The following is a 23378-nucleotide window of genomic DNA, read 5'->3' as shown; positions in this document are numbered from 1 at the left end:
AAGTGCTTAAACAACATTCTTTTAGGAAGATAGAACTTGTAAGAAAGGAGAGAAAACAAGGTGCAACCTGTGTTGATTTTCTGTTTGGGACTAAATGCTCACAGTATGTCATTTAATGTAAGGCTCCCAGTAACCCTAGGAGGCAGGAGTGAGTTGTCCCATTTCACAGATGAACACATTGAATCCTGGAAGAATTATGCTAGCTGGAGACCATACCTAGGAAGTGGCAGAACCAGATCTTGGGCCTTCACAATCCATCATATCATATTGCCTCCAAAGGTAAATAATAATTAAACAAGTGTGGTTAAGAAACAATCTGTAGAGCTCAACGTTTTTTCACAGTAATGTTTTATTCAAGACAATATTGTATATATTCAATACAATATTCAAGTATTTTATTCAATACTTTAGTATTGCCCTGATTTATTTTCTTATTCCACCTTTAAAAATCTTCTATCGAAAAGAGAGATTAAGTTTACCCTTTTCTCATATCCAAATGGACAATGCATTCTCTTCCACAGTTTTCTTGACTCCCTCATTTTCTGACAGTGCTAAAATATAACTGTTGAACTTCTGCCCTTTAAGCCTTTGAAAAACAAAGTTCTCTTGTCCTTTAGACTTTTTGACATTTGATGTTGGACACACATGTTTCATAAAATCCTGAACTCTTCCATGTGATGACCATCTTCTCAGATTTGGCCCAGACATTAATGCAAGGTTTCATAAGAGACCTAATGAAGTGTGAAAGGAATCTGGGACCTTTGAGACTTATTACTTCAGTGACTCTTACTTAACCTTTCAGCGGTGTTGTATATTTAACCATAAGCCAAACAGAGTCAAAACTATGTGAGCATTTGCTGTAACAGAATCTCTTTTTTCCCTACATAATATTGTCGAACACTTCCTTTTGGATATAATGTGGATGTGATGTGTTTCTCCCCAAGCCCCTCTATGTGGGATTTCTTGGAGCCTATTATTAATCAGGCTGTTGACAGGGAAGTCAAGTCACTCCCAGGCTCAAGCAATTGCTTCTTTTCTGTGTGCTTCCAGGCAGTCAACAATGTGGTTAGAAGCACGGATGCTGAAGCCAGGCTGCCTGGGTCCAGATCTTGGCTTCACCGCTTACAGTTTAATAACCTTACGTCTCTGCTTCCTTACATATAAAATAAGTGCCTGTGTCATAGGTGTGTCGAGAAGATGACATGAGATGACGGGTGCAACGTGCACAGCCGAGTGCTTGGCATATGGAAAACGCACAATCCGTGGAGGACTGCTGTCGTCAGCATCCTCAGGTGATGCTGAGTGTTAGCGAGCCTCCATCACCCTGCCTGTTCTACACCTCCCCCTTGCCCTTAGAATGACCTCATGTTATCCCATCCCGTTGGCCCGAGGATGTGATTCTGTCCCCCTGACCCCTGGCAGAGTTCTGCGGCAAGTGTAGGTATAAACTGGTTGAAACTGCGGGGCTTTTATTTGGTTATGTTATTTGGGGACCCGGCGATGACAACTGGATGTCATAGTGTGACCCCAGACAGCAGAGGGTACTTGATGAATAGCCTATTAAAAGAATGTTCATTGATTGATTGATCGATTGTTTTTTTTTTTAATTTTCTTTCAAATGGGGCTATAGTTGATTTACAGTGTTGTGTTTCAGGTGTACAGCAAAGTGATTCAGTTATACATATATCTATTCTTTTTCAAATTCTTTTCCCATTTAGGTTATTACAGAGTACTGAGCAGAGTTCCCTGTGCTATACAGTAGGTCCTTGTTGGTTATCTATTTTAAATATAGTGGTGTGTATATGGCAATCCCAAGCTCCCAGTTGATCCCTCCCTTCCCACCTTTCCCCTTTGGTAACCATAAGCTTGTTTTCTAAGTCTGTTTCTGTTTTGTATAAGAAATCAGACTCTTAATATGCAGTCGACGTGGCTTTGTCATTGGAAATAGGTCACTTTTCCTCCACTCTTCAAAAATATTTGTTCAGTTCCTTTTTGGCACGTGTGGTGCTGGGCGCCCAGGTCAAACCAGTGAATACAACATAGTTCATGCTCTCCTGGAGCTCATAGGTTAGTGGGGGAAATGAATGAATACCCAAATAGCGCAACGGCCACTGGGGGAAGTATTAGGATGGACATGCCTGGGGTGTTGTGAAGGGTGTGATGAAAAGTGTTCTGAGGGCCACCACAAGCAGCAACTCCTGGGAGCTTGGGAAACATGCAGAATCCTGGTCCCCCCGCCCCCCGCAATCCCCCAGAGCTGCTGAATTCAGAATCTGCACCGTAACCAGATTCCCCAGTGGTTCAGATGCATTGAGAAGTGCTGATGTGGAGGGAAGCTCACGGACTCAGTGTTCCTACTGTTTGGCACTGAACAGGTATGTGACCTCGGGGCAAGTTGCTTAACCTCTCTGGGTCTGCTACTCCTCCTGTTAAAACAGAACCAAGAAAAAAACAGAAGTGGCATTAACACCATCAGCTTCATGTATCACATAGAAACACTGTGACTCTTAAATGAACTGGACTGATACTTACAGGGAGATAGATAACAGAAAGGAGTCCTAGAACTCTAAGATGTTGTTATAAACATCAAGAAGACAGGAGTAGCTCTGTGAAGTAAGGGACCTGTGACTACCTTCCGCAGGATTGGAAAAGGATTGTTTTCCTAAATGGCAACAATGTCCACGGCGTATACGTATGTATGCAGCCTGGGTTAGGTAAACACGAGTTTTCTGGAATTGAGTGACAAGTACTCTACAGTTGATGAAGCATTAGTGATTCTTTAAGTGTTCACTCGAATGAAATAACTTACAAGAAAACTAAGCCAGATAGCCATTCTGAGTCAGAATGGACAGTTCCTAACTTTGGGGCGTGATTGGGACAAACTGCTTCTGTAGAAACCAGGTTCAAGGTTTTGGGGGATTTTTTTTTTTAATTTTTATTTTATATTGGAGTAGAGTTGATTAACAATGTTGTGTTAGTTTCAGGTGTACAGCAAAGGGATTGAGTTATACATATACATGTATCTATTCTTTTTCAGATTCTTTTCCCATGTAGGTTATTGCAGAATATTGAGCAGAGTTCCCTGTGCTCTACAGTAGGTCCTTTGAGAGAAGATCTGAAGCGCGTGGTGTGCACGTGACCACACAGATGCAGGCTGCTGTTCTGTGCCGCTTCTGCGTGGCTATTGTTTGCTGCCCTTCCTGCAAGCGGTCCTACTGAGCAAGCTGAAGGCAAGTTGCCACGTAGGCCACTCTGGGATCAGCAATGAGCCTAGACTTATTTATAAACCAACAGGAAAGGCCCCAGAGCTGCTCCGCCACCTGACCTGGGACCACGGTGAGGGAAGATTAGTGAAGGAGCACAGGAAGTCCTTGGTGGCCAACTGGGTTTTCAGTCTCAGCCCTTTGCCCTTTCAGCCTGGAGGTGGCTACAGACTGTTCTCTGAAGGGTCAGTGTCCCTGGACTCCTGTCTGAGGTGTGGCAGGTACAGAGGCTGACCTTTCAGATGTTGTTTACAAAGTTGATTATGACTTACCCTGTGGAGATCATTTACTCAATAAATCTTTATCAAGCGCTCACTGCCTATCTGCTAGCTTTGTAGGCACAGGGAAATATTTTGGTCCCTGTCCGTGAAGCCAAATCCGGCCTCTGTACCCCGACACCGAATTAATTTTCAGAGGCAGAGTTCTGGGTGAAGTAAAAAGAATAGCTTTATTGCTTTGCCAGGCAAAGGGGGCCACAGCGGGCTCATGCCCTCAAAATTGTGTGTCCTGACCTGGAGGGGCTAGTGAGGAGTTTTATAGTAATGGTTCACAGAGGAGGGCGTGATCAGCTCCTGGACGTTCTTCTCCTTGGTTGGTGGTGAGGTAATTGGGAGTCAGCATCATCAAACTTCTGGTTCCAACCAGTGTGGGGTCTATGTGCTTGTGGGCAGCCGACCGTTAACTTCTACCACCTGGTGAGGGCTTCAGTATCTGTAAAGAGCTCCAAGATATCATTCTGTGTATTCCTTGAGGGGGGAACCAGGACCCTGCCCCAAGGCGGCGCTATTGTTACTTGACTGCGCCTCCCTTGTCCGAATCCCCTCCCTTCCCTGATTAGCAACTCTTTGAAGCTGCTGGTTGGAACTCAGGGAAGTCGTGGAGGCTGAATGAAGCCTATTTCCTGTAATCAAGAAATGGGGGACACGGAAAGGCTTTTGTGCCCTTCTGCCGGGGGGGGGGGGGGGGGGGGGGGAGGCGGACAACAAACTGATAAGCACGTGAGAGTTTCAGATAGTCCCAAATGCTGTGCAGAAAATGAACTGGACCCATGGCAGAGAGGGTTTCTGTGGGGGAAGAATATTTTAATTAGGAGGAGCTAAGGCGCTTTTCCTGAGAAGGCGACAATGGAGCAGAGGCTTGACTGATGAGGAGCTAGCCAGGTGGAGATCTGGGGACAAGTGAGGACTTCCTGCAGGAAGAACAGCAGGTACAAAGGCACTGCGCTAGGTGGAGCTCAGCAAACCCTTAGGAAGGCCAGTGTGACTACAGCTTAGTGAAGAAGTGGGGAGTTAATTTTGTAGGATTGATAAAAATTTAGCTTCTACACAACTTCTCTGGTTTAGGGAAACTTTCTCACGGCAGAATAAGGAGAGAATGTGAGACTCTCTGATGTTCTGTGTCCTTTGTATGGTACACATCACAACTTTATTTAAACAAGGAATCCTCTCTCCAGGGGTTGCAATTTTTCCATGATTATTCCAGGCTGATCATGTCTGGCCCCTAACTTGTCATGATGCTAGGGACCTTCATGGCTCTACTAGATGAATGAAAAAGCTGTGTTTTTAGGACCGCTTTTTAAAAACTGTAAGCAGAGCTAAAACTGCATCTGCTGTAGCTTATTTTAACAGCAGCCTTATTGACATATAGTTCATATACCATACAATTAATCTATTTGAAATGTACAATTCAATGATTTTTTAGTATATTTACAGAGCTGTGCAACTATTACCACAATGAATTTGGAACAATTTTATCACCCTAAAAAGAAACCCCATACCCATTAATCCCCATGAGCAGTTACTCCCGATTTTCCCTCAACCTAACCTGCCCCCAACCACCCCTCCCGCCAGCCCTAGGCAATACTAATCTACTTTTCATGTGGGAATTTCATATAAAAAGAATCACACAATGTATAGCCTTTTGTGCCTGGCTTCTTAATGGCCAAATAATATTCCATTGCATGGATATACCATATATTATTTATCCATTGATCAGTAGATGGTTATTCACATTGTTTTTATTTTTTTAATTTATTATTTATTTATTTATTTATTTAATTCTGGTACACGGGCCTCTCACTGTCGTGGCCTCTCCCGTTGCAGAGCACAGGCTCTGACGTGCAGACCCAGCAGCCATGGCTCAGGGGCCCAGCCTGTCCACGGCACGTGGGATCCTCCCGGACCGGGGCATGAACCCCTGTTCCCGGCATCGGCAGGCGGACTCTCAACCACTGCGCCACCAGGGACGCCCCGCATTGTTTTTATTTCTGTCAATTATGAATAATGCTGCTACGAACACTCGTACCAATTCTTGCAAGGGCATATGTTTTCATTTCTTTTGTGTATACACCAACTTGTGGGATTATTGGGTCATATGGTGACTCTTCCTTTCAACTTCTGAGGAACTGCTAGACTATTTTACAAAGCAGATGACCCACATCTATAATCCTTGAAAAGGTTTCTCTTGATCTCTAAAGGAACAAGAACATTTTTGTCACCCTGATAATCCTCAGGATTTCAAATATTACACGGTAGGTCATGAAATAAAGGTTAAAATGAAAATATTTGCTCCTTTCCTCTTGAGTTTTAAAACTTCATCTGTTTTCTTTAAATCTCTATTTTACGCTATCGAGCAATCAGAGCTCATTCTTTGGGCTCCTTTTTACCCATTTCATATCAGAGTTAATTACATAAGAAATTCCTCACATTTCTTTCAAGTACCTTAGGTCCCATTAATAAAGATCCAAGTTAATATGAGATATTTTTTCATTGATGGCAATTAGATTTATTCAGCTAATTTTCACCGGATACCTACTCTAAGCCAGGCATGTTCAAGGGGCTGGATATTTTCTGTGCTGTCTCCGATTCTAGGAAGTTCACTCTATTTGTCATGTGCTAATGATCCTCATAGCTCATAAGCAGTCTCTTTGCAGATTGAGTTTTTGGCCTTTGGTATTCAGCAGCTGCAAACTTCTTATAAAATATACTCTTTTGCCACACTTAGTGAATCAAACACCTTGTAGATGATAATTATCAGTGTGGCAGGAGTTCCATTTGGTCTTTCTTTTCCCACCCACAGCAATATTCATTTCTTGATTTCTTTGGTGGTATACTGTAACACTGTGGGCTAAAGAACTTGTTGAAAAATCATCTTGACCAGCCAAAGAAAAGTTGAACTAACAGCCTTGCCAAGAATGACATCTAAGTCAAAATCCAGCCTTTCAGTTCGTTAAGACCATAGTTGACAGAAGATGGACCCAAGTTGTAGAAATACTGGTGTGGTGTGGGGTGCGGGCGACCCTGAGGAGAGATTCAGGTCTACTTGGTAAAAAGGTTAATTTTCAGACTTGGTGTGTCACTGAGCTTTGTGGATTTCCTGGGCTGGTTATCATACCTGCTTGTCACTATAGGAGCTCTTCTTGAGTGAATTTCAAGAACTCAGATGCAGGTTTTAATGAGACGTCCTTAAAGGATATTGTATATGACAGCTATTTGTAATCACTGTAAATTTGTCAGTGGGTAGAATTTTCTTCTTCTAATTGTGTAGAGGAAAGGTAGGATCAGATTCCCAGTTGTAGTGGGGTTCTTTGGTATATTCATGAATACAAGCACTTGTATAATGCTTATTATGTTAGGCTATTTGCAGCACTTTATGTGGTTTAATTCACTGATTCTTCTCAACTACCATATGAGATAGGTATCATTCTCCCACTTTTACAGATGAGGAAACGGGCACAGGGAGGAGAAGGAACCTCTTCAAGGTTACAGAGCTAATCAGTAGGCTTCAAGTTGTGTGTTTTTATCCTCTATTCTCTCCACCTCTTATTATTCAACCTCTTGGAGCCTCTGTTTCTTCATCGGAAAAATTAGTAGATTAAATGCTACAGCAAGTGTGAGGTTCTACCTGCTGATCTTCAAGGCCTCTTGACTAGTTCTAAGACTCTGATTCAAATTCAGTAGTCTCAAAAGAACATGCACGACCGCGTGTAACTAAGAGAAATAATCAGGACGCAAAGTATCTTGAGTGCTGAAATACTCAAAAAGCAGCCTCTCTGAGCCTCCAAGGATGTCTGGAGGACCAGGTTCATGGAAGGAAATGCCCACAATTATTGTTGTCCATGATGTTGAGAGTTAATTCAGCTTGCACTTGGTGGGTGCCAGCATCTGTGTGATCAATCCAAGTATTTATACTGTGGGTCATGCCACTCTAGATTTAGAAATGTAGTGGTTTCTCTTTACATACAGACTGATGGATTTGGTTGTGGATATTAGAGCTGTTGGCATGCCTCTGTCTGAGCCAGCTGTACATCTGGGGTTTGACTGATGTTTGCTTTTCGTTGCCAAAGGATGTGGCCCCTTCTTTCTAAGGTCACTTTTTTTTTTTTTTTTTTTTTTTTGTGCGGTACGCGGGCCCCTCACCGTCGCGGCCTCTCCCGTTGTGGAGCACAGGCTCTGGACGCGCAGGCTCAGCGGCCATGGCTCACGGACCCAGCCGCTCCGCGGCATGTGGGATCTTCGCGGACCGGGGCACGATCCCGTGTCCCCTGCATCGGTAGGCGGACTCTCAACCACTGCGCCACCAGGGAAGCCCCTAAGGTCACTTTAACCTAATAATCAACACTGACTCTTCTCGGTGAGGACAAGCCTTTTTCCAGTAAAACTTTGGCGTGTACTTTGCACGTACCACTACTCACTGTACTGGTATTGAATAGGTTTCTTGCTCTTTGTTTCTGTTGCATATGTTCACCTACCTATGATCATATTATCCAAACCATAGATCAGGAAATTTGAGTCAGACAAAAGAACTTGCCACCATATCCAACTGCAAAAGAAATCTTGGAAATATATTTTAAATTGGAGTTTCTTGGAATTGTTTTTATGTTTTATTACAAGAATGAGATTCAATATTTGAAATTTGGACTATTCTAGAGGATCCTGCAGTGGGAGGCACACTTCCCTTAATTTTACAGCAATTCTTTCTAAGCTCTTATGGGAAACCCGGAATCCATCCCCAACCTTTCTTTCCACTAATCCCCACACCCATCAGTTACATGGCACTTCTTAATCTCTCAGATTGGTCCCCTTATTTCAAAATTCTCTAGGTGTTAGATTTTCAAATACATATTTTTGCCTCAGCTGTTAAATCAGCCTCTGACCACTTTCTCTCCCAGTCCATCTTCCAACGTGGTTTCTAAGAGTGATGGTTTTGAAACACAAAGCCAACCATGTCATCCACTGTTTAGAATCCTTCAGTGGTTCCTCTTTGCTTCCTGGAGAATGCCTCCATATAAAGACACGGGGTCTAACCCACTGTAGAGGACATTTATTGTGTTTAGGCTAGTCAACATCCCAATTTGCTTTTGGAGAGTCCTCTCAAAAGTGTCTTGTCTTTCTCTGAGTGAGATGGTTACATTGCCCAAACCGGGCCAGTCACACTTTCTCTTCTGGGAATTTGAATCCTGAACAAAACCCTGCAAGGATGGAGAAAATAAGACAGAGCCCATTCATTTCCTGACGAAGCAGTGTAGCCCCTGCCAGTTAGATCTCCAAGTGGACCGGAGTCCTGGGTTCTCCGTTTATGCTGTCCTGCCAAGAGATGGGAGCTGTTGCTAACGATCAAAAGCCCTGTTCCTGTTTACTTCCCACTTCCTACAAGTACTCTGACCTTGAATCATTTGTAATTATCCACTGTAGTTCCCTAGCCTGGGAGTCTTTTACTCCATTAAGACTCTGCAAACGCTCTTCCCGCAGTCTTGGAATGCCCCCTTCTCAACCCAAGCAGTGTTTCTGCCTCTCTGTTCTCTTAAGGTAGCACAAGTACCCTGACGGAGGTACTTAGCACATTCTAGTGATTATTCACCTGACAGTCTCCTAGATTGCAAAACCCTTTGTTTTCATATAATGCCTGACACAGCATAAATGATTAAGAGCACAGAATCTAGAGTAAAGACAGTCTTGGTTGAAATTGCGTACCTCTGTTTTTTCGTCTGTAAAATGAGGGAAACGGTACCTCCCTCATAGGGATATATACAAGTATGCAAAGTAATCAGCACGGTGCCTGGTCATTCTCTCTTTGCCGCTGTCCCCAGCTCAATCCAATGTCTTCCTTCATTGCCCTGCTTTGTGCCCAGGAGGCTGACCCCTTGTGGGCAGCATTTCCTGGGCTCCCCCGGTGCCTGGTTTCTGCCTGGCTTTGACCAATGGTAGGTGCCACCAAGCGATTTGAGAGCAAAGAGAGAGGTAGGGGTATTCTCTCCACAGTCACTTTGACTCTTCGTCTCTGGCAATAAAATGATCTCTCTTCCCAATTCCTACTCCCTTTGGGTGGTCCCTCCTTTGCAGGTTCTGCTCTCCAGGCACTGGTAACACTAGGTCTTCCCTTTGTTACTCAAAGTCCAGGAGCAGTAATCACTTCCCACCGTCTAGTATGGGTGTCTCTTGTTTATTCCTTTAATGTTGTCCACATTGCATTAAATATCTAATTATAGATAATCCCAAGCACTTTGATGGGGAAGTATAAGAAGCTTTACACTGCGGTGGGTGGTAGGGATATAGGGGTGAGCATACCTTTCTGTGTGAGCACAGCCCTGGTGGGGAGGTGGATGGAGGAAATTCATTCATCAATTCATCAATTTCCATCTCTATTCAAATGTTCTTATGGAACATGTTTGACTTTACATTTTTTCTTTATAACTTTTGTCTCATGGGTTAGTCACCATCTTCTGAATTTTACCCAACAAACCAAAGTTGTAGCATATTGAATAGGTGACCCAAAAAATGTTTCCATGCCGAAACCATGGAGCAAAGTATTTGGACTGTCCACAGATTTTGGAGTGCAGAGACCCTGAACATGGAGTAGAGGTCATGCTCTTTCTCCCGTGTCATGTAATGAAGAAGACAAGAAGGCCAAAGCTTGCCATGTTGACCTGAAATATCGTTTGGAGCTGTCTGAAACTCTGTTATGTAGTGCACGTAAGTCAGACACTGAGGCAGAGGCATATTTAGAAAATTGGCACTGCTTCCTAAAAGATTCAATTCAATGGTCTTATGATAGTTTAAAATAACATTTATCAGTTGCACCTGTATTTTCACAAGAAGAAACTGGAACCACTGATACATTTGAACTGGGCAGCCTACCTCTGGAAGGAAACCCTTCCGCGGTCATCTATTATCTAGTATGATTACATCGTAGATCATACAAGTTGAAGTTGTAAGATACACGATGCCATGAGTGAATTCAGATGTGGGAAATGGCCTTAAAGTGTCCTGGACACATGAGGGAATTTCCTCCTTCTCTTCTTCAACACGTTTATGGAGGGTCTACTATGTGTCAAGCACGGCGGTCGATCCTGGGCTAGAGCTATGAACAAGCACAGTAAGGGGCCACACAGCCTAGCCTTACCAGTGGGCATGCTAGGCTCACACCGCCTGTATTTACCTCCTGTCTCTGCCGCTTTGGTGTCCCAACTTTGGGCGGCTCCCTTAACCTCAGGGGGTCTTAATTCCCCATCTATAGGATGAGTAAAAAGTAGTTGCTCTATGGGATTCCGTGAGATGATTGTAACTACTTAGAATAGAATAGAGCTTGGCTGAGTAAGGCAACTGAAGAATTTCAGTGATCTACTGTAGCAAAAATATTACTCAGAGGGACTTCCGGGTGGTCCAGTGGTTAAGACTCTGCCTTCCAATGCATGGGGCATGGGTTCGATCCCTGGTCCGGGAGCTAAGATCCCACATGCTATGCGGTGCAGCCGAGCATGCATTCATTCCTTTGATTGTTTGATCATTCATTTCTTCATTCCTTCAGTCAATGAAAGCTCACTAAACAAAGTTCTATTCTTGCTGCCACTGTGCTCTAGAGAATAGTGATGAACAGGACACATCTGGTACCTGCTGTTGGGAGTTTATAGTTTCGCTGTGCAGACAGACAACGAGCACTTTACAGATGCTGTCAGTCCAACACCTGGAGATAAACTGGGTGTTTCAGAAACAGTATTCGTGAAGACGTAGGGTGTTTTCGGCTATGGCCTTGAAACCAAGCAATGCAGGTCGGAAGGATGTAAAGTGGAAAGTGTGTATATGTGTCCACACACACACACAGACGGAGATGCATATTCCATGTAATTTTACATCTCTCATTTCCATTTTCATGAGACAGGGTGGTGGTTCAGAGCATGGCCCTCTGTAGCCTGGATGTCTGCATTTGAACCTAGCCTGCCCCTCATTAACTGTGTGACTGGGGTCAAATTATTTAACTTCCTCCTAGTCATTTTCATCACTGGCAAAACGTGGATGATAATAAGAGCACCTACTTTTTAGGTTTACTGTGAGCCTTAGATGAGTTAATACAAGTGAGAAGACAGTGCTCCATTAGCTTGTACCCGCCTTGACTCATTTTTCTAAGGTAGACTGGGAACAGCACAGGCTTAGCAATTAGCCAGACCAGGGCCTGAATCTCACTCCATCACTTACCAACTGAGTGACTCAGCAAGTAACTTAACCTCTCTAAATTCCAGTTTCCTCATCTATAAAATGAAGATAATGATACTTAACCACATGAGATTGCTTTGTGGTTATGAGACTGCATAGTTCTTGGCAATTACCAGGCACTCAAAGAATAGCATGTATTCCTCTTCCCCGCCTTCCTCTAAGATTAAAAATCGTTTAAGCCAGATAGCATGATGAAAGAAAAGGCAAGAAAAAGATGAAACAATATTCTGGAGAGTTGCAAGAAAAAAATTGATATAGTGTGTCTTTAAGGTCATTTTTGACATTTGAAAATTTGTCTTTTTCAACAAAAGCTCTGTAAGCACGAGGGGGAAGGATTAATCCACTTCTACTGTTTTCTGATCTTTTATCTGTTAGAGGATGAGTGAATGAAAGGGAATTAATAGCATGATCTTCAGATCTCTGAGCTAACTGCTGTAAAAACTCTAAAGTCTATTTTTTTAAGTTATTTTTATGTCAAAGTGTAGTGTCTGTGTAGCTGTGCTGCCATTCATCAACAGGGGAAGAACAAGACGTACAAAAGAGAAGGAACCTGCCCTGATGTCCTAAGTCAGGAAGGGAAGTCCGGTCAGCCGGGCAGGCACTGGACTGGCATCTCAGGGGCTGTGCAAATGTCCTCACTCTCCCCTACCAACCAGTGCCTGCCTCTGTCCTCCATGTTTCTGGCTCCCTTGCGGGGCTGAGGACCGCAGAGCGATTTTAGGTTAATTTCTGTCTTATTCTCTAAAAGCTTCAGGTAGCATATAGTCTAAGAAGGGGGGGACCTTAGAATATTTAACAAATCACAGACTTCTTAACAAATGCCCCAAATGATAACTAACAAGGCAAAAAAACAAGTGCCTTCCTTCAGGGTACCACCTCTGTATGCATTTTTCTTGAAATGCTTTCCCTTAGGTCTCTTGCCTCCCAAGGGAGGCTCATTTAAATCCGGTTTATTTCATGACCCACCTTTTCCTCTCACTCCACCTTGTTGAAAGTGCATCAACTTCTGGGTCCAAGAGAGACCCAGAAGGGCAGGGGCTGCACAGAGCTGTAGAGCCAGCAGTACTGAACTTCTCTGACCCTCGCCTCACAAACAGATCTTGCATCTTCATGTCACCGGGGATAAAACCTCTGGGTGGTTGAGAGGTCATTCTGGTCTTTACCGATTGAGAGATTTAGCGAGTAACAACCCTCTCAACTCCAGTTTCCTTCTCTGTGAAATGGAGCTAACAACACTCAGCCACTTGAGATTGCTTTGAGAGGTACTGGTGTAGCACAGTCTCTCTCTGCCAAAACCCGCTCCCCAGCCCCGCTCTGTCCTGGGGCAGGGGTTGATCAGGAACTCATCCGTGGCTTCTCTGGGTCAAATTCCATTCATAGGTAAAGTGTCGAGGTTGGACTAGATTTCTGAGTTCTCTCGTGTGTCTAAATGCTCTGCTGAGGTGTGACTGAACAAAAAACCTTCACAGGAAGGTGGAGGCAATTTTCACATTCCAGGCAGGCAATAATTTCCTAAGCCAACGGGCGCCTCCCCCCCTGCCCCCCCTCCAGCAGCCAGCCAGCTTCCACGCTCCCTGCCTTCTCCAGGCTGCATTCTGCCCACATCATTCACGACATTATGAGTCTGGACCCCCAGCCATTTTGAGTTTTTGACCCCGGAATTCAGTCTTACACTAAAGTTGGAACCATGCTGTGTGTAAGAATGAGCTAATTTTCAGTTCTCAGTTGATAGGCGTGGACTGTCTGAGCAAACATGGGAATGCTGGTCATACATTCTCTTTATAAGAAATCTGGGAAAACTCGGTGGAGATGAGAACAGGGACATGGCAACTTCAGAAACCCACTGGTGAACACAGAAATATTTTTCAAGCAGGGTTTCCCTGTCCCCCAAATGTAATTTCATATACATTGATTGGTTCGACCAACTATCAAGATATTTGCTCAGGTGGTTAGGGGGTATCTGAATCAAAGAAAAAGCTTTCTAAAAATATCTTTTATCAAAACAAGTAGAGAAAAGTACACAAATGATCAGTGTACAGGTCAATGCATTATTACAAAGTGAACACACTTGAGTAACCGCAAACCAGGTCAGAAATAGAAGAGGATGAGAAGCCCCCATTGTATCCCCTCTCCATTTTTCCTTCCAGAAACTATTTCTGGGACCACCTTCCTCTGATTCTTACTGTTACTTTTTTCCCTCTGAGGACAAAACAAAATAGTATCAACTAGCACTGGCCATTCTTTTCCCCATAACCTGAATGGAAGGCGGTAAATTGACTGGAAAGGAATGATGTGAGACGAATAGATGAACTGCTATTTTCCTACCTGTAAGAACACTCGCCGGCGTGGCCAGGGTCCACAGGTGTTTTGGGAACTTTCATCTCACATAGACTTCTGGACACGTGCAAGATGAAAAACCGCGGCTCAGGAAGCTTATGCAGCTTCATTTGGACTTCAGAAACCAACCCTTTGCAAGGTGTAGGGTCTCTGTCTAGGTCAGAATTAGAGGAGGTTCAGTGTCTAAAGGAAATGTTCATTTCGGTGATGGGTGGTCCCAGCCCCCTCTGAGAAGCTGGTAGAAGATATGGTGTCCCTTCTCAGAAAGACCTATATATGCAGGAACACAAAAAGTGCACATCACTTTACGGGGTTGCCACACCTGGTAAGCCCTAGGTACCCACCTATGGACTGTCCCCAGTCTGCCGCAGTGACTGTGGGAATCTCAGCACTCACGCTCATTACCTTTCAGCTAAAGATAGGAGTGTACTGTTAGTACAGCTCACCTGCCATACAGACTAAACGTCCTCAGATGCAGCCTCTCTCCCTCAGCACACTAAGTGCACTTCAGGGGCGCCCCCCTTTCCCACAGAGCTGTCACAAAGGGCAGCACTTGACATCCTCACTCCTCACTGCCCAGGAGCACCGACTCCACAAAGTTCTGGTGCCCGTCTCTCTGGGATCACTGCCATCTGGGGATACAGCTCCGGCCAGGAGGGCGCCCTGCCGTCCAGGAACTTGGGAGACCCGGGGAGACTCGCACTCATCCTCAGACCCGGGCTCCCTCCAAATGCACACTATCCTGGGCGGGCCGGCGCGGGCACGCGGTGGGCGGCGGGGCGCAGCGGCGCTGGGGGACGCGCTCGTGCGCGCACCGAGAGGGCCCGTGGACGGCGGTGCCCCGCTCTCCCGCGGCCTTGGTGGCTCCGGGCCGGACCTGGGCCCGGGCAGCGGCCCCCGCAGTGCCCTCCCTCCTCCTGGCCGGCCCAGCATGGCCGGGAGCCGCGAGAGCGGGAGCAGCGCCCCTACCGCCCGCCTTTCCACCTCCATCTCCTCCGCCTCCTTCTCCTTCCCTGCTCACTCAGTCACAACCGGTTCAGACTGGCCGGGGTGCCCCGCAAAGAAGAGAGACGGGGCGGGGTGGGGGGGGGGGGAAACACAGGGAATAACTTCCCGAGGAGGAGGACCACGACGAGAAGGTGGAGCCCACAGGAGGGGCCGGCTCCCTCCCTCCACGTGGCCCCCGCCGCCGCCGCCGCCGCGGGGCTAGGCGGGGGCAGAGGGCGGCGGCTCGCGGGGCAGCGCGTAGCGGGACCGATTGCCCAATACTCCGGCAGGGGCCGGGGCCGGGCCCCCGGATAAATAGCCGCCCGGCAGGACTGGAGCTCCAGGGGAGAGCGGCGGCCGCGGTCCTCTGCGCACCACCCGCCCGGGGCACTGCGCCCTGTGCTGCGCCCCGGAGACCCGCCGAGGCCGGTACCCAGGTAAAGGGCTGGAGCTCGCGGGGAGGGTGCCAGTGGTCGGCGGCCGCCCGTCTGCCTAGCCTCCCGGAGGCGAGAAGTACCTCCTCCGTCTCGGAGCCGTAGGAGGCGACCCTGCCATCCACGGCCGAGCAGCTCGCAACCGGTTCCTTGTTGGGAGTGTGTGTCTCGGGGGCTGAGAGTGTCCTCGGTGCGTTTGCGCCCACCCCATGACCCCCGCCACCCTTTTCTCCGCGGTGGGCCAGTTTTCCCGGGGCTCCGAGGGCGGCATTTGGCACGGAGTTGGAAGAGGGGAGAAAGGGAGTCCTGGAGGGAGGCCGGTGCCCTCGGATTGGGCTCAGGGAAGACATCTGCTCCGGGACTCCCGAGACAGCTTCTGGGACTGCTGGTGGCAGAGCAGGGGGTGGGGGGAAGCGACCCAGGTGAGCCCCAGTTTCCCAGAGGGCAGCGAGGCCTCGCTGGTGCGCGCAGGTGTCCCCGGGAGGGTCGCGTTGGGGGCGCCCGCGGGGGGCTCCTGAGCTGGGAGGAAAGCAGAGCGCAGCTCGGGCGAGCGCTGGAGGCACGGGCGCCTCGGCCACCTGGACACAGAGCGGGAACTTGGGAGGACTTGGTGCTTCACGCTCCATCTGTGGCTCTCCCTAGTCAACCTGCTCCAGCTTCAACAGCTGCCAGAGGCTTTGGAGGGAACTACCAACCACTTAAAACCTTGGTCATCAAAAACAGATCAGTGTTTCCTAGGATGCCTCGTCTAATCTAGCCCAAGGCCATCCATCCCGGAGGTTTAGGTAGGATTTACACTAAATATGCATATTACTTACATAGTAAGTTATTTAATATAATATTTTTTGGATCAATCTCCTGGGTCACAGTTAGTTTGGGTGTAATCCTGAATTACCTGGATTCTAGTTCAGATTGCAGTTGGGTGCCTCCCCCTCCCCTCAGTAGGATTTTCAGTTGTTCCATCAAATCCTGTTCATTTGGTTATGTCCTAAGTGTCTTAGATTTGAATTGGCTTCAGCTGTGAGAAATTGTTCTGGCTCGTTCAGAACAGCTGAGGAAGATAGAGAAGATTCTGAAGTGAAAGCACCAATTATTCATGATAGGATTACACCTTCTTTTAAATACCTCCTGGATCCAGATAACAGGGTTACCCATATCATTGCTAGGAAAAAAAAAATTCTTTTAAGGCCCTGGGAAGTGGAAATGACATGATAAAATAGCTTAACCTGCAATTTTGCAACAACTCTGCACTGACTGCCTAAGAACGTCCTTCTCTGTTTCTTCTCTTCTGTGAGTAGGCAAGAGGGGTAACAAGGACCCTTCCTGTCAGTGGGCTGAATATAGAAAAGGACAAAAGATATGCAGGGGTAGATCAGGACACTAGGAAATCTTTTCTGATTTCTGAAAAAGATGGTGGTGATGGGTGTCTGAATCTGTATCAGGGCAGATGGTGGTGCTTTGGGGGTGGACCTGGTCATGAAACTAGTGCTAGAGGATGACAGTTAGATGTAGTCAGATTGTCAAGCTTTATTTTCTCACCTCAATCTTTTGAACCCCTAGGTTTTGTAGTCTTTTTTCGAAGCGGGCTATCTCTTGAACTTAATTCATACCATGCAGTTGGGTATAGAAAGCCAGTGGGAAAGTACAAAAGAGACAATGTCTTGCGGGTTTAACTATAGCTTTACAGGAAAGTATCACCTAGTGACTTTAATTTTCATGAAAGATTGCAAGAATGCGTATACTTTGAGCTAGTTGGCCTTTGGGAGGTTCTTTGCAGACATCAGCGTATTCCCTGCAGGTAATGAGATTGAACTGTGACTTAAAACTGAGTTCAAGGAAAGAACACATGACCCGTGCTTTCAAAGAGTTTAGTCCGGTGGGAAAGATAGGCATGTTTACAAATATCTATAATACAAGATAGTAAAAATGGAATCACATGGCAGTGACATCAATAGTGTGCTACTGAATGGCAGAGAAAAGGAGAGGTTTATTCAAGGCTAAGAACTGAGAAAAGTTGCGTGGTGAGTGTAGCATTTGAGCCGGCACTTGAAGAAGGAAGAGGATTTTCTTGATGGAAATGAGGGCTGCTGGAAGTCTGGTGTGTTCCAAGGTAGCAGAGCAGTCTGGAGCGGCTGGAGCCTGGAATTTAAGATAGATAAGGCTGGGAGGTCGGATGGGGCTAGATTATGGAGGGCATGACAAGCCATGCTAAGAAATTAAAATACGATCGAACATTATTATTGTATTTATACCAACATCGTTAACGTCCTTAACTGTAGTTTATTCCCTGAAGTTCAATTTTGTGAGCTTTCCCTAAAGAAGTAAATGAATAAAATCTTAATGGTATTTGCTTCCTATAAATGTAAAAGAGTAATAATGTGTTTCAAATAGCCTTCAATGCTTTATTCAAATCCAACAGTTATTTTCCCTCTGAATCTGTAATCTTATGGTATAACAACTTTTAGTTTGATTAAAACTTTGGCTAGGAAAACACCTCCACTTTCCTGAGCCACTATGCAGGGTAAAGCCACTTTCTGTTCACTGTTTCAATTACAGATAGTAACAATGATTATTATTATTCATCTTGATTAAACACGGTATGTCAACTGAACCACATACCTTATTTTATCTAGGGAGGCATAATTTTTATCTTAATCTGAGAATTTTAATAAGGTCACTCGGCTAAGTAAATGGCATGGCCAGGATTTGAACCCAAAAAGTATGTCTCGAGAGCCTATCCTTTGGGCAGGGGCATACTATATGATACCTGTTATTAATAGTAGTTAGCAGGTGGGCCTGCTACCTGTAGGAGAAGTGGTTCTCTGTTTTTTCTTTGCATCCACATTCCCAGCATTCTGATTTTATTTTAGTTTATTTTTTTAATTGAGATACAATTGCCATATAACATATTACTTTTAGGTGTACAACACAATGATTCTAAATATGTGTATATTGCAAAATGATCACCACAGTAAGTTTAATTAACATGTATCACCACACATAGTTACAGTTTTTTCGTGTGTGTGATGAGAACTTTTAAGGTCTACTCTCTTGGCAACTTCCAAATATTTAATACAGTGTGTTAACTGTAGTCACCATTATCCATTACATTAGCCATCATTCTGATTAATTTTATTTTACAGATTCAATGATGGCACATATTTCAACATTTTAACACATCTTCAAACTGTTACATGATCTTGTACTTTTATGACCCACTCAAAGGAAACTCTTAAGCTCTTTGAGAAGAGATGGCATATGAGATGAGAAAAACATTAGTGAATGTAGCAGCCTTAAATACAAAGACCAGACCTGGCAGATTCCCTGGAAGAGTGTCAATCTCATATATTCTTTTCACTATTCCCAGCAGATCCCCCCAAATGCACCAGATCTTTTTGTGTTTCAGCACCCCATATATAATACCATGTGTCTTGATTTTTTTTTTACTCTGAAAGTGGTATAGCAAATCTACTCGTTTGTACACGACATGCTAAAGTGTATATTCAGACAACAGATTGGATTCTATATAATCATGTGCAAGTTATGCAAAACACACACTAAGCAAAGGGACACACCAGTGTATATAGCATCATCAGAGATTTCTTCACCAGAACTTCGCCACTACTACTTGGACCGAGCTTTGTGGGCTGTGGGTTGTGTGGAATCAAGATGAGCTGAAACAAGAGCCTGGTAGCATGGCATGATATGAGGGTGGGATAAAGGGAAATGATGGTACCAACTTGCGTCTAAGTGTCTGGCCCTCATTTTGCCTGTAATGACTCTGTTAAATCTCTAGATCTTTTCATCTTTTCTCAGACTCTGAATGATTTACGAATTCCACTATTTTCTGAGCCTGAGAGCAGGATTGGAAATAGGTGGCCATTCGCTGGGTGGGTCAGTAAGGGCTCTTGAGACTGATCTCTCCCCTAATAAGACATCTCTAAACCTCAGGCTCCTTGTACAGAGGAGGAAATTGAGGAGTTCTTAAAATCGAGGATAGCATATTCACAAGGTTCACCCAGGGCAGACGGGCATCACAGAGGAGCAAAGCAGACCGGCGTGGGAGGTAGGGAGAGCACAGGTGAGACTCTCAACACAAGTCGACCTACGTCCTGTGTCAGGGAGATGAGAGGGAGTGGAAGGCACTGGAGAGAACATGCCCATTCAACGAGGGCCAGAGCTACTCAGTTCCAGCCAATTGTTACATAAGAACAAGGGCCCAGTGTTGCCAGATCTTCTGAGTTTTCGAAAAAATCCGGGAATTCAGATTTTTGATGTGCAAACATTGGCAATTCATTCAAAATGGCTAAACATAAAAAATAAAATAGATTAAAATAAATAGAATAGAATAAAATAAAATATTGGGCAGGCCAAACAAAACACCTCTAGAGATCTAGAGATCAGATTTGGCCCGTATGTTGTGAATGTGCTATATGACTTCCAGGCTTCCTTCTGGCTTCAGGGTTCCATGATCCTACGCTCAGTCCATCAGATCTCTAACTCCTTTCTCCTTTGCTGAAACACGTTCCAGTACGCACCATACCTAAAGTGTGATAGCTTTGGAAGAGCTCTTTGGCAAATGCTGGACTATGATAGATTTACAAGGCCTTTAAGGTCAAAGAATGCCCTTTTCCGATGGCCATGCTGTTGACATAATTCAGAGGCCCCAGCAGTTAACTGCTTGTGTTAATTATCCCTTTCAGGGACAATTAGTGCGGTTTAATTCGAGGACTCAGAGCTGATCTCTAAATATTTTCCTTCCTGCTCCTTCCTTCTCACCCCAATGTGAGATAATAATCAGCTGGAAAATCGATCCGGGTTTCCACTTGGACAAGGTGTATTTACAGGCTTGTCTTATGGTGTTTAGACAAAGAAATCTTCATTATCTTTACCCTGGAAAGATTTCACCATGTAGTCTGTCTCTCTTCTTAAAAGAGAGCTACCTGGGGATGTCCTTGAATTGCAACAAGGTGAGTAAGTTAAGGGTTTGACTTTTGTGAGATGTGTTAATACGGAAGTTTAGTTTAGGTTTTTTTTTTTAATTCCCTCTTTTTTTTTTTTTTTTTTTGGCCAAGTCACGCAGCCTGCAGGATCCTAGCTCTTCTACCAGGGATCAAACCTGGGCCCTCAAGAGTGAAAGCTCAGCGTCCTAATCACTGGACTGCCAGGGAATTCCCTTTTTAAAAAAATTTTATTGGAGTATAGTTATTTACAATGTTGTGTTAGTTTCAGGTATACAGCAAAGTGAATCACTTATTACATATACAGTATATCCCCTAGGGTCTTTTTTTTTTTTAAAGCATATTTATATGGATCCAAAAAAATAAAATGAGAACAAAACTAGTGGACTTGCATGTGATTGCAATCCCAAATTCTTTTTAATAACTGGTTCTTAGGAGAACTATGCAGTTAAATTCTTTAATATACTATTTTTAAAGCTGAGTTTCTTGGATGTGATGTGTTCTTCGCTTTAGGCCAGGGAGCTGTTTTACAAACAAGTGGGCCTGACTCTACCTGAAAAGTTCAGAGCAGACATTGACGATGGGAAGGAAGCATCTGAGTAAATAAAAGAAGCATGGCATGTTCAGAGAAACCACATACCTTATTGTGACTGAGCTGACTGACAGAGGACCGGCAGAAGGCTCTCGATGACAGTTCTGAGCCACAGTTTGTCCTTGTCGTGGCTCCAGTGATGAGTCAACCCTCCCTTGCACTTCCAAGAGTGTGTCAACCAACTCTGGATGTCTAACATTTAATCTGAACCTAGAGACTGTCATACAGAGTGAAGTAAGTCAGAAAGAGAAAAACAAATATCGTGTAATATTGCTTATATGTGGAATCTAGAAAAATGGTACAGAGGAACTTATTTACAAAGCAGAAACAGAGACACAGATGTTGAGAACAAACTTACGAACACCGAGGAGGGAAGGGGGTGGGATGAACTGGGAGATTGGGATTGACGTATGTACACTACTGTGTGTGAAATAGATAACTAGTGAGAGCCCTGTAGAGCACCGGGAACTCTATGCAACGCTCTGTGGTGACCTAAGTGGGAAGGAAATCTAAAAAAGAGGGGATATGTGTATACAGCTGACTCACTTCGCTGTACAGCAGAAACTCACACAAATTGTGAAGCAACTGTAGTCCAATAAAAATTAATTTAAAAACCCCAAACCTGAAAGAATCGGGTAATTATCTGATCATTGAAGACATACCACCTGATATTATATTGGTAAAAACTTTGAATTAAAAAAATCAACTTTATGTTTACCCGTGTATTTAGCTAGCCTTTCAGATTCAACGGTGGGAGCGGGCTCTAAGTGCCAAGGAAGCAGAGACCACACCGCCTTCACTCCACAGTACCTTCCAAATGCATTCAATTCATTTTCTTCGAAATACACAAATGCCTTCCAAATGTACTCATTCTTTTTGTTGAATGAAAGCTGTTTGATGAATCATTTTGATATACAGGAGATTTAGGTCAGTAGCTTTTCTACACATTCATTCATTTATTCATTCTATAAAGATTTGTTGAGCTTTCACTGTATGCCAAGTACAGTTCTCAGTGCTAGGGACGTAGTGCTAGAGCTTGTGGGCTACATACCGTAACAAATAATAACATGTTGTGATAAAAGTAGTAAGAGCGGGCTTCCCTGGTGGCGCAGTGGTTGAGAGTCCGCCTGCCGATGCGGGGGACGCGGGTTCGTATCCCGATCCGGGAAGATCCCACATGCCGCGGAGCGGCTGGGCCCGTGAGCCATGGCAGCTAAGCCTGCGTGTCCGGAGCCTGTGCTCCGCAGCGGGAGAGGCCACAGCAGTGAGAGGCCCGCATAACGCAAAAAAAAAAAAAAAAAAAAAAAGTAGTAAGAGCAAAGATTGCCCAAAGTATCGTGAGACCTTCGAGGAGGAATGAGTAACTGTTGGAGGGTCTGGATGGCATCGAGTAGGAGGAGACATTTAGGCTAAGTCTTGAAGGAAGAGGCGGAGTTTGCCAGTAGGCGAGCTGGAGAAAGGATTACAGCCCTGCAGCAGCTGGGCGGGGACCCGAAGAGTCAAAGGCACACAGGAGGGAAGGAGCCCAGCTTAAGGGCTGAATTGTGACAGTGGCTTGGGAAGCACAGGTTTGGGGACATCCTGGAGGGGTGGTTAGGGCTGAATCGTTGCAGATCTTTAGAGGAAAACGGAAAGAATTAGGTAGCTAGCTGGGTATTGAAAGATCTAAATTCCTAATATATGAACAAAACATGGATTTGTAAAATCATGTTTTCATTTTCATTTATAATTTTTGAATCACATTATTCATTTGTGGCAGGCCAGAAGCTCCAAGAGGGCAGGAATAATCATCTTTGGTTGTCTTTTGCACTTAGAAATTAAACAAAAACCACAGTAAGGACATTTTTCTTGTCTGGATGCGTGCAAGCCAGAAAATATTGAGTTGAGGAACGATTGGGAAGGGAGAAATTGGAGCGGGGGAAAAACTCTTTCAAGTTTTTCTAAGCAAGCCTTTAAAAGATGCCACAACAGTAACAATACCTGTAAACATTTACTCTGTGTCAAGTACCACACCTAGTGCTTCACAGTTTATTTCCTATATTCCTCATAAAAATCCTAAGAGGAAGAAGTTCTTCCTATTCTATTCTCATTTTATAGATGAAGAAACTGAGAAGGTTTTTAACTTGCTGAAAGTCACATGACTAATAGTCTGCTATTAATTATGGTCTAACCTCAACTAGGAACTCAGGAAAAATGACTCCAGGGTCCATGCTCTAGACGAGGGGCTTTCAGTGTTTTTGACTGTGATGTGTTTTACAACCCAACCCTGCCTGCATACACAGGCACGCGTATAAACACTGAAGCCAAGTCTCAAA

The 23378-nt window shown here is 44.7% G+C and overlaps 1 protein-coding gene and 1 long non-coding RNA gene across 8 annotated transcripts in view; one reads left to right on the top strand and one right to left on the bottom strand.

Moving 5' to 3' along the window:
* Positions 1-3865: 3865 nt before the first annotated feature.
* LOC116741652 lies at positions 3866-15170 on the bottom strand. Of its 3 annotated transcripts, none has more exons than XR_004346225.1 (3): positions 15059-15170; positions 14078-14359; positions 3866-3974 (listed from the first exon to the last, which is right to left on the bottom strand). It is a non-coding gene; the product is annotated as an uncharacterized LOC116741652 (long non-coding RNA). The 3 variants fall into 3 exon arrangements; XR_004346224.1 differs by having other exon boundaries at positions 15111-15164; XR_004346226.1 differs by lacking the exon at positions 15059-15170 and adding an exon at positions 14536-14936.
* A 37-nt stretch (positions 15171-15207) lies between these two features.
* The window catches only part of SLC16A9 (solute carrier family 16 member 9), a 69118-nt gene continuing 60947 nt past the window's right edge, over positions 15208-23378 (top strand). The window contains exon 1 of one of the 5 annotated variants that reach the window (XM_032609173.1): positions 15208-15513. The gene's annotated coding sequence lies outside the window, so the exon portion shown is untranslated. The remainder of the gene's footprint in view (positions 15514-23378) is intronic. The other 4 variants (XM_032609174.1, XM_032609172.1, XM_032609176.1 and 1 more) reach the window with 4 other exon arrangements.

The sequence above is a fragment of the Phocoena sinus genome, chromosome 16, assembly GCF_008692025.1.
Source record: "Phocoena sinus isolate mPhoSin1 chromosome 16, mPhoSin1.pri, whole genome shotgun sequence".
Lineage (NCBI taxonomy): Eukaryota > Metazoa > Chordata > Mammalia > Artiodactyla > Phocoenidae > Phocoena > Phocoena sinus.
This window is presented reverse-complemented; position numbering and strand designations above follow the sequence as displayed.